An 11,068-nucleotide genomic window follows, 5' to 3' on the forward strand; every position below is an offset into this window, starting at 1 on the left:
CTCTGGCACCAATCAATTTGATTGTGGATCTAGAAACCATTTAACTTCTTCCTTAAAGAATGTAGAGATGGGTATCTACAAGGCTGAAGACACTTTGGCTCTAAATTCCAATGGACGATACTCAAGGGAGGTATATGTGCTGTATCCTTCGGTTCTTTTGGTAAATCTACAGAAGCAAAGTTGTCAGCACAGGATAGGTGTGTCTGATCTTTTATCCCGAAATCCTTTCAGAAATGAAACTATTATCTGTATTTGTCTAAATCCTAGGATCCATTTCAGTTGAATAGGAAATTTCATGTTGATTACACAAATGTGAAATAAAAGGTGAGTCTCGGCGTGTTGGAACAAGAAGAACTTACTCACTACTCCACATTCATTTAGGCTTTGTTGAAAGATTCAAATATATTTTGTTCTGGCTGATGGCATGATGGCAGAGATAGATGCACTTGCTTGAAATGTCTCATAACTTTGGACTATCGACCAATACTTTTGACACTTTTTTATGGGCTCTTTGGAAAGTTCTAGAATGCACAATGTTGTTGTTTTACTATTGATTTATTATCATGACTTCAAACAACAAAGCAACACTAATAATATTAACCTTCTTAGAACGTGCCAAAAAATCCATAAAAGTTTGAACTAGTCTCCAAGATGTTTTTCATCTTCACTTGTATTTTAGTAATCTGAGGAATTCTTTTTGTCGTTTTGCTTGTAGAGAAACAATATTATGCCAAATGAATACGGGTGATCTTGGTAAAAGCTTATCATCCTTCCTATATAAGCTTGCTATTTTAATAAGTATTCAATATACAATCAATTGTATATTATATATGCTTTAAAGTAGTATTTATGATATTTTCTATAAGTATTAATAGAATAATAACCATTGTATAATACTAAGTATAGTTAGATAATTCAATCATATTTATTTTGATTAAAATGAACTGAATTTAAACATCTTTATGAAATATAAAATAATCCCTGAGTGCTGGGATTATAGGCATGTACCACTACCGCCTGGCTTCTAGAAAATTGTTTAAGGAGCACTGACCATTCATTGAATAAATTGGTGAAAAAAGCCAGGCGGTGGTGGTGCACACCTTTAATCCCATCACTTGGGAGGCAGAGGCAGGCAGATTTCTGAGTTCAAGACCACACAAAGAAACCCTGTCTCAAACAAAACAAAACAAAACAAAAAAAAAATTGGTGAAAAAGCATATATATATATGCCTCTTTTTTGTTTGATTGCTTTTTCTACAACAAAGCCTTGGTCTCTTTTCTCCTTTTTGAGTAGGGAATCTTGTTACTTGTTTGCCTCAAATTCATGTTGTCTTACCTCTGGCTCAAGGCTTTTTTTTTTTTTAAACATATTACTTTGTGTCAAAGGGTCATAATGCTATCTTTATAATTATAATTTAAAGTTAAAACCTTATGTCTCATTCACATGACATAATAGAAAGTAATGGGAATTTTGAAAATTAAGCATAAAATGTAATGCCTTTGAGATAAATTTTCTCTAGAGTTAGAACTCACAAGACCCTACTCTATTTTGTGGAGTTGGATTTGGTTAATATACCTAATTTATTTGTATCCTAAAAATCAGATAGAGCTCAACAGTATAGTAGAAATGCACAAATGTGAGTATTTATGCACATTGATGCTTAATTAGCATACTTAGGTTAGTGAAAAAATATTTTAAATTGCATGTTAGAATTTTGTTTCCCCACCCTTCATAAAAAGCAAAATTGGTAATACTCATGATTTATAAAACAAAGGATTATCCTAAGATATCCTAACAAAAATGACATTTTCAAAAATGTTAGTGACAATGAATCTGTTTTTTCCACCACTAAATCACATGTATCTTCAAAAATAGTACAGCTATAATGAAGAGAGAAGAAATTAATTCAAAAGGACAGATTTTATTCATAACTAATAAAAATGTTAAAGCTGTTTGAAGAGGCTTTAGCATAATGTAGCTGAACACATACATATCCACCTCCACATAAATGCTCCCAGGGAAAAACTCACACTTAAAGAGGAGCTAGGACCCGAAGTGCTAGTGGCAGACCTTGGTAACACTCAGACTTGGAAGAGGCTCAGGATGTGCTTATGCAAAGGTCAAGACTTTGTGAAAAGAAGGACCATCCTCCTCCACCTCCAAGCAGGTTCACCTACTTACCTCGCTTAGTGCATACAATTTATGTAAGGCATTCTCTACAGCTCATTTGCATTTGAATTCTTGTGGGCCCTGTGTTCAAATGGAGGTCCCCCAATTGGAATCCAAGCACACAGAATACTTAGCCAGGAATTTTGTTCATAGTCTCACTCCTTTTCGGTGCTGAATACAATTGTAATGACACATGCAGAGAGATGACACTAGTTTCTTTGTTACACGTTTCTATCATTTAGAAGTTCATATTTTATTCTGTAAAATTGCTGAGAGGCCACCTCGAAGAGTCCTTAGTCAACCCAAATAAGCATTTTTAGTGTCAGATTTCCTGTTTTATCCCTCCCCACACACCAGCACTTCCAAAACTCTGCTGAATAAGGAAGGGAATGAAGAAATGAGCCAGAAAAAGGAGGCTTAATGATGATCACTAAAAATAGATGAGGCTTTATTGAGAACTTACTGTGAGTCAGGCATCTTACTTTGATATTCTACCAACTTGGCCACGAATGTTCTGGAATCTTCCTGCTTTTAAACATTTCCATGAAAAATTTTCTTAACATTATCTAGTATTTAACCAGAGAGGTGAAATTTTAGTCAAAACAAACCAATCATATGCTATGCTTTAACAAAATAAAATCTTATTTTAATAAACAGCATTGATTAGTACTACAGTGAAAGATTACAACTTGATAGCATTCTTTTCTGCCTTTCACCACCAAGTTATCCTTGTAACTAGTGACTACCAAGACTCAGTCCATGTACTTTTTATGTTCATATGGGAAAATGATGAGTATTTCATGGTTTATTTGTCATGGTTTTAGTTTTCCAAATAATTAAGGTGTCTTTTAACCTATGCTCCGTAGCTCTAATGAATGAAGCTGTATGACTCAGCATGTACACACATATGTCATTTCTGGGATGGTAACACAACTGGTATCAGGATGTGTTCCTTTGATAAGGAGGTATACCGTAAGAGGAACCTCCCTGTGATGATTTTGGTGCCTGACCAGCCAGCCTTCTCCTGCCAAGATCATATCTTATGTATGAGGACACATTTGCAGCTCCCTTATTTATGCCAAGAAATTCTTGATCAATGAGTATTTGCCAAAGACATATTAATTACATATCATAAAATTACCCAGCTCCCATGGAATGCAACCAGTCACTTCATAACAGTAGGACACACTCTACCTAAATTATTGACCATTATGACTTATTGAGTCTGAACCTAGGTGATGGAGCGTGTAATTGAGTTATAAGATAGACCTAGTATTGCCAGTCAAGAAGTAGAGCTTCCATTCATGTTCATTAGGAAGTAGAAAACCTTACCATCTCTGCTCCCTTTTTCTTAAATTTATTTTTATTTTATTTTTGTTCGTGGACCCTCCAATGTATCCTATACAGCCCAGGTCATCCTTTGCTTTCTTTAGAATATCTTCTTGGATCCTTCAGCCTTCTATGCTCTTTTCTCACTTTGATTGAACCCAACACTCACATATAGTCTGTTTATTGTTAGTGTATATTATACTTGCATAGACACTCACATATAATCTGTTTATTGTTAGTGTATATTATAATCCTGTTACCTTCATGTAAATATGGTTATTTCCAGACCTAGATGCTAACTGTAGGAATATATACAAAGGCTTTAGGTAACTAGAACAATGAACTTGTTATTTGTACTTTGATTTTGAATACCTTATATAAATATTTTGGAATTTAGTTTCCTCCTATGCGAGTTATAAACACCTAACTCATAACCTTTGGCAAGGACCAAATGTCACAATGTGTGTCTTGTATGGAATTTGTTACATAGTAGCAACTTTATAAATACTAATGTCTTATTTCTATTCATATTCAACATGCACTTTCTCTCCCTCTTCCTCCAACAGATAAAACAGCCCATGGATAAAATACTGGAGACCTTTGACTAGACAGGGAATAATTCATTGACTTATACGTTCATGAATATTCAACCTCTTCATATGCAAAGTATGGGAATTACTATGTATGTCTTCAGGAGTACAAGAATCAAATAAGCTAATACATAGAGGTCCATGCCATGGTATGTATTAAGGGTTTTGTTGTTGCTTCTATTTTTAAAATTTATTTTGAGCTGCTGTGGATTGAATTTAGGGTCTCATTTATGCTAGTCAAACTATTTTCTGCTGATGACACATTTTTAGTGCTTAGTCATAATAGAGAGTTTCTATTATTATGAAGAGAAAACATGTCCCATAAACTTAAGAGAACACATTTTATGATAATGGGTTTATATTTTCCAGTTTATACTATGGTCTATTTTGTGCCAATATAAAATAAGAATTCTTTTTTATATAGGCTTGTGATTACAGTGGAAAATGAATACTAAGCTATTATTTTTTGTTTTTATGATTTTATTATTATTATTAATCATTCCATTCGTTTACATCTCAAATGATATCCCACTTCTTGGTTGCCGCTCTGCCAACCCCCATCCCACATCTGCCCTCCCCCTCCCTTTTGCCTGTCTGAGAGTGCTCCTCTGATACTACTCTCCCCCATGCCCCAGCATCCTCCTACTCTGGGGCATCAGACCTTTCTGGGATCAAGGGCCTCCCCTCCTGTTGCTGTCAGGCAGGGCCATCCTCTGCTACATATGTATCTGGAGCCATGGATCCCTTTAAGTACACTTCTTGGTTGGTGGCCTAGTCTCTGGGAGAACTGGGTGGTCAGGCCAGCCTATGCTGTTCTTCCAGTGGGGTTGCAATCCTCCTCTGCTCCTCAAGTACTTCTGCCAGCTCCCCCACCAGGTTTCCTGAGTTCAGTCTGATTGTTAGCTCCAAGAATCCTTATCTGCATTGGTCACTTGCTGGCTGGACCTCCCCAGAAACTGGGGTTCCTGTCTGCAAGTACCTTTTGACCATGGTAACAGTATTGGGTTTGGAGTCTAGAGACATGATGTATCCCCAGGTGGGGCCATTTCCTGGTTGGCCCTTCCTTCAGTCTCTGTTCCATTTTTTTTGTCCCTGTTCTTCCTTTGGACAGGAACATTTCTGGGTTAAAAAAGAAACTTTGAGATGGGTGGATAGCCCCATCCCTCAACCAGGGGCCGCGCCTATCTACTGGAGGTGGTCTCACAGGTTCTATCTTTCCCTTCTCTATGCAGTAAGGCTAAAGCCAATCCCATTGGGTAGGAGGTGGAAAAAGAGGGGGACAAGCTAGGGAGAAAGGAGGAGGAGGAGGAGGAGGTAATAAGGGTGGCAGATTCAGAATCTAGAGGAGACATAAGAGAGATACAGAGGGTTAGGAAATCGAATAAAAATAGGTAGCAGAGTGGAGGAGGAACTGGGGATAGCGACTGGAGGGTCCCAGACACTAGAAAAATGTGAGGCTCCGAGGACCCAATGGGATTGACTTTATTTTTACATAGCATTTTAAAGAAATAGCATGTGTAGATCTCTTTCCATGTAATTAGTATTGTACTAAATTCCTTTACTGTATTATCTTATAGTAGTCCATTAATAGTTGTGCTGATATTATATTTATCTTAGCAGAATGAAAAATGTCAATTAGAATGTTTAAATATTTTTTATGGGTATAAATGTCACGGTGCCAGAACTCAACCTTATTTTACTATAGAGCTCATGTTATGCTATCTACATATACTTCATATTCATTTTGATCCTTACAACAGCTCATGGGTGTCAGAAGTGGGTGTCTTTATTGTGCAAAAATAACGTTGATTGTCTAGTGTCACAGTAATAAAAAAAAGGAACTGATTCTGGGGATCCCATTGTTTAGATACAAACATATACATCTAATGATTTCCTTATTTTGTAGCTAATATAATTAAAAAGTAATAATGCCTATGAAATAACTTTGAAAGGGTAAGAAGACAGACCAACCAATCCCCTGGAGCTTCTGGGGACTGGACCACCAACCAAAGAGTACACATTGAAGGACCCATGCCTCTGGCCGCATATGTGGCAGAGGATGGCCTTGTTGGACATCAATGGGAAGAGAGACCCTTGAGACTGAGGGTGTTCGATGCCCCTGTGTATGGGAATGCCAGGGAGGAAAGAAGGGAGTGGGCGGGGGGGGGGCACCCTCATAGAGGCAGGAGGAGGGGGAATGAGATAGGGGGTTTGTAAAGGGGAGAGCTGGAGAGGAGAAAGCATTTGAAATGTAAATAAAGAAATTATCCAATAATAATAATAATAAAAGAAATAGAAACTTCCCCCACTGGATAATCCTTGCCATAATTTGACTCTATCATCAAGAGGAAGGCACCGTAATGATCTAGCTCTGTGTGTTGATCTACGTTGTCTGATTGATATCATATTTGTGGTGGCTGTTAAGGCTGCAAGCAAACATGAAAGGGCTTGGCTAGGAGAAGAATTTCCTTCTTTCTGTTTTTTCCCTCTTTATAGTGATGAAAAAAGCATTCATCTTGTCTGGAAAGGTTACTACATAAATGTATAAAAATTTTAAATCACATCAAAATGTATACTCACAGTGTGTAACTTTCATGTTTTTCCTTTTATTGAAAATAGATTTTTCTTCTCGTATATTATGATTTCCCTTCTCCCTGCTCCTCCCAGTCCCCCTCTCCTGCCTTCCCATACAGAATATTCCTTTTCCATCTCTCATTGGAAAACAAGCATGTTTCTAAGAGATTATGTAATTATAATTATTTAATATAAGGCAATATAATATGATAAGAACAGAAACTAAAACATTGGGATTGTACAAATAAGGATTTCAAAAGGTTTGAAATATTTAGGCACAGATGATATGGAGCATTAGGTGTGAGGGCAAGGCAACAACTTTATCATACAGGATCCAATCTCTGAAAACTGCAGATTCTTTATCATACAGGATCCAATCTCTGATAACTGCAGATTCTTTATCATACAGGATCCGATCTCTGAAAACTGCAGATTCTTTATCATACAGGATTCTATCTCTGAAAACTGCAGATTTTTTATCATACAGGGTCCGATCTCTGAAAATTGCAGATTCTACTCTGCATACAAGTGAGGCCTGGTTCGTTGATGTTTAGACTCTTTTCCGTGATGCAGAGCACAATCTCATCGAGGGGACACACACAGGGTAGAGGCAGGCAGTTGACTGCTTTTATCTTAGGTGCTGTGGCTACAGAAGAATTGTCATGCTTTTCCTGCTGCCAGATCTACCAGATGAATACAGACCAAGCTGGAAGACCTGGACCTGCTCTCAGCCAACCTGGCTTGACTCAGAATTTGGATATCTTGCTTTACATAAATATGTGCGTGTTTTTGTGTGTGTCTGTCTTGGCAGTACCTGTTCTGTTCCCAGCTTGCTTTCAGTTTGGCCACTCCCTTTCTTTCTACTTTTTGTGACGTTCGTTTGGAGTATCTCTATTCGTTTTGTGTCTAATCATAAAGGCACATCAGAAATCATTCACTTTCTATTTTGCTCATTGCATTGTTTCTCAGAGGTTTTCTAACAACCCAAGTGTTCTGAGCTTCCCGACTTAGGACAGAATTTTCTGGTTTCTTCATGTGGAAAGATAATTCAAAGAAGGATTAAGAGCCTGGGTTTTTTATTTAAGTAAGTCTCAGCTCCAGAACTAGATTTGATGCCAGTTCTTACACATTCATCTTAAGTGTTATAATCATGTATTTGAACTATAAGTGCTAAGCAGTATTAGTTTTATTATGATCTCTTGAACTCTTAGCCAGTTTTGGGAAGTACTATGCAAATCATAAAGGCAAATCTCATTTACCTATTTCATTCTGTATCTCCAGCCAGTGACACACTAAAGGTGTCATGTTGATTTAAAAAGTTAATGAATAACTTTCAGTAATTACATCAGTTCCTTGGCTGAGATTCTAAAGATACAGCATCACCAAGGAGGTTTCTCACTCCTTGAGACATTCACAAAGTAAGGTCACAGTAGAATTAAAAACTAGTCAGATGGTAAAATCTTTCTCTTTCACAAGCTGCTAGATAGCATATACCTGAACATGCAAGTCAAAGTAATTGGTGACAGTGATGATAATCAACTATGGAACTCCAACTGATACTATTTTTGGTGGTTTTTTTTTCAAGATACAATTTTACTATGTAACTCCAGCTGGCTTTGACTCACCACATACCCAGGGCTGGGCTCAGTCTCCCAAATGTTGAGACTGCTGGCATGCACCACCAACACAAGTGTGACAATAAATTATTAACCAAAGAAAAAATTTCCAAAAATATGGCAATAGAAATAAAACCATACATGAGGGACTGGAGAGATGGTTCTGTGGTTAAAAGTGTTTGCTTATGTTCAGTTCCCAGTACCTACATAAGTTAGGTAATAATGGCCTAAAATTCCAGCTCCAGGAAATCAGACACCTTCTTCTGGTGCCTTTGCTGACTTATGTACACACATATACACAGAAATAAAAACAAAAACTCCTATGTGGTTGATAAATGTATAATGGTTTATTTAGCTAGAGTTCATTTGGTTAAAGTATATTGTGGGCAAATCCCTGTATAAGATGAGAAACTTAGGATGAATGATTTAAGAATACAAACCTGCTTGAGAAAGAGGTCACGATGCCAGAGTAACGAACCCAGCTCCCTTCCTCCATGGTATAAAACTAAAGGCACAGGGATGTGACTACAAACTCACATGGATGCCTATGGAAAGATTTCTATGATACAAGGGTAGATGAGGGGGAAATTTACAAAATGGAAAAGTAACCCCAGAGAAGAGGAAGAGGGATGGTTGTAGAGTCCAGTGGGACTGAGGATACCAGGAGAACATGGACCACAGAATCAACTAAGCATGACTCAAAGGGCTCACAGCTCCTGAAGCAGTAATCACAGAGCCTCCATAGGTCTGCACTAAATCTTCTTGCATACATGTTGTGGTTGTTTAGCTTGAGGGCTTTGTAGGACTCCTAACAGTGGGTGTGTAGGTGTCTCTGACTCCTGCTTGCTCTTGGGACCCTCTCCTTCCTACTGGCTTGCTTCATCCAGCCTCGATATGAGCTTCTTTGCCAAAGTCTTATTGCATCTTGTTCTGTTCTGTTCCATTGACACACCTGGGAGACCTGCTTTTTTTCTGAATGGCCAGAGGAGAAGTAGATCTCAGGGGAGAGGGGAGGTAGGAGAGAGAGCTGGGAGGAATGGAGGTTGGGTAGGTTCTGGTCAGGTTGTGTTGTGTGAGAGAAGAATAAATAAAAAGAAAAAAGAAAATAGGACAAATGGAAAAAATTAAAATGGGGTTTTAGAGTTGAATCAGCAGTAAACAGTGCTTCATGCTCTGGTGCAAACCCAGGTTAAATTCTCAGTACCCTCCCTCATGTTATTTCATAGCTATCTGTAACTCCACTCTCAGGGAAACTGGTGCTTTCTTCTGACCTTTGAGGGTATCAAGCACAAAAATGCACAGACATATATATATAGAGTAAATAGTCATACAATAAGCACAAAGAATGAAGGACTCCTAAACGGCTGCTACCACCCCATCTATCATCCCTCAAAATGCTGTGTCCGGTTTCCCCTCTTCTGGAAAGGGACATATTGTTTAAATTTTGTATGGAATCATAAAATACTCAGGATAGGAAAACACCTTGACCAATAAAAACAGAGCAGGAGGCAACACCATCCCAGGTTCAAGTTATATAACAAATCTCCAATGTTAAAAGCAACATGGTACCAACATAACAAAAGACACACTGTCTTAATTAAATAGAATTGAGAGCCTAGATGTAAGTTCATTCTCCAACCACACTCAAAATTTGAGAAAAAGATCAAAAGCACACATCGGAGAACCAATTGTGCTGGTCAAACTGAATATCTACATGTAGAAGGAGGAAACTAAAGCCATATCTTTGACTCTGCTCAAAACTCAACTCCAAAAGAATCAATGATTTCAACATAAGACTTATTAACACTCTGAATCTGATGGAGAAAAAGGTATTTGCTTTAACTTATTAGCACAGGAAAAGACTGAACAGAATCTTTTTAACTAGGCATTAAACATACAAACAAATGGCAAATGGGCCCTTATATAAAAAGAAAAACCATTGTATAGAAGGATACTGCTATTTAAATGAAGTGGCAACCTAGGAACACGGGAAAAGTATGTAACAGAGGGGTGGTATCTAGAAAATAGAAAGAGCTAAAAAACAAAATTTTAAAAAAGTGATTGATTTTGGAACTAAACAGAGAGTTCTTTAAAAAGAAGCACAAATGGCTATATTTAGCATACTTAACCATTAGGAAAATGCAAATTAAATTACTTTGAAATTTCATTTTATTCTAGTCAGAATAACTAAGATTAAAGAGACAATGCCCCTAACCAAACCAAACCAAACCAAACCAAACCAAACCAAACCAACCAAAACTAACCAACCAACCAACCGACCAACCAACCAAACAACCAACCAAACAAACAAAAATAAATTAGTGGTGTGGATGTTGGGAAAGAGAAACACCTATTCATTGTTGGTCAGAGTGAAAACTGGTTTAGCGACTATGAAAATAAGTTCAGAGATGCTTCATACATCCAGAAACAGATCTACCTTATCCAGCTATACCATTCTTGGATATATTACCAAAATTCTCTGTCTTACTTCAGAAACGCTTGTTGATCTACATTCATTTTTGCTCAATATACAGAAATAGAAACTGCCTAGATGCCTACCAAACTGACGAATGGATAATGCAAATGTGGTACTCATACACAAGGGAATATATTCAGCTGCTCAGAAAAAAAATTATGAAAATTTCAGATAATGGATGGATCTGGAAACCATCAGTCCTAAGTGAGACATGCCAGACACAGAAAGGAAATGGTGTCTACTTTCTCTTATATGTTGATGCTGGCTCTGAATCATTGGATCTGTGGATTTAAATTTGAGCACCCATGGAGAT

This window comes from Apodemus sylvaticus, chromosome 1 (genome assembly GCF_947179515.1).
Source record: "Apodemus sylvaticus chromosome 1, mApoSyl1.1, whole genome shotgun sequence".
NCBI lineage: Eukaryota > Metazoa > Chordata > Mammalia > Rodentia > Muridae > Apodemus > Apodemus sylvaticus.